We start from the raw sequence: 1144 nt of genomic DNA on the forward strand, positions 1-1144 counted from the left end.
TCATTCTAGAAGGAATCAAACTTTTGAAATCCTTTCGAACCAAATGTGAAGCAGGCGTTGTAACTTTAAAATAACTTCTCAGATTCTTGTTTTTCTTCAATGGACCTAATCTCTTGAACACAGAAGTTCTTGCAGTCGATTCTCCGAGTCGATCAAAGACGGAAAGCTTTCTATTGGGAGCAGTAACGTCATCTTCAAAAGTTATATGATTATTGCTTGCTCTTATTATGGAGATGCGAACTGGCGGTGGTTGGTTATAGCATATGCCTTCACGTGCTTGCCTGGTTTTATCAACTGATGGGAGTTTCCCTAACATTGATGGCTTATTAGGGTTATATCCAGCCTTCGCAAATAACTTGTAAGCATTAGGATCAAAACCTTCTCCCGTGCGTTTTGTAGGGAGTGCTACATCTCGCACTTGATTTTGAGCGATTGTCCTTCCTGACAGCTTTGAAGGCAAGTTTATTGCATCAATCCGTCTGATAGAAAGAGTAGTCCTCTTAATGCATCTTCTTGAAGGTTAGATGATTTGACTTCTTCTTTCTTTACTTTTGGAACATAGCGAAGTCCAGAAGTCAGATTCTTCTTTGAAGACATGGTCTTCCCTTCATTGAGATTGGGACAAAGTTCTTTAGTGTCAACTTTTACCTTTTCGACAGCCGTATCGATTCTTATGCTTGTGATCTTTTCAGACTTGGTTGATTTGACATCATTAGATTTTGTCCCTTTAACAACATAACTCTTCAAATATAATTTTGCATCGGCAAAGTGCGTCTCAACTTTAGTGAAAGGATTATCATCTGCAACTATCTTCCTTTCAATCCCGTCTTCAAGATACTTCAAACATTGATAGTAAGAAGATGAGACAATTCTATTCTCGTGTACCCAAGGCCTACCAAGTAATATATTGTATGAAGTCTTTGCATCGATCACGTGCATCCATGCGCTTGATCGCAAATCTTCCATGTGGATTTCTAATTTAATGGAGCCTATGGACCTCTGTCCTCCTTGATTGAATCCTTGTATCAACAAACGACTTTCACTAAGTTCTTCGGTCGTGATGCCGAGTTCCTTCAATGTGTGGATAGGCAGAATGTTGACTCCAGATCCTTCATCTATCAAGATTCTATTTATCTTCTTCTCT

Source organism: Solanum tuberosum, unplaced genomic scaffold, assembly GCF_000226075.1.
Source record: "Solanum tuberosum cultivar DM 1-3 516 R44 unplaced genomic scaffold, SolTub_3.0 scf00369, whole genome shotgun sequence".
Lineage (NCBI taxonomy): Eukaryota > Viridiplantae > Streptophyta > Magnoliopsida > Solanales > Solanaceae > Solanum > Solanum tuberosum.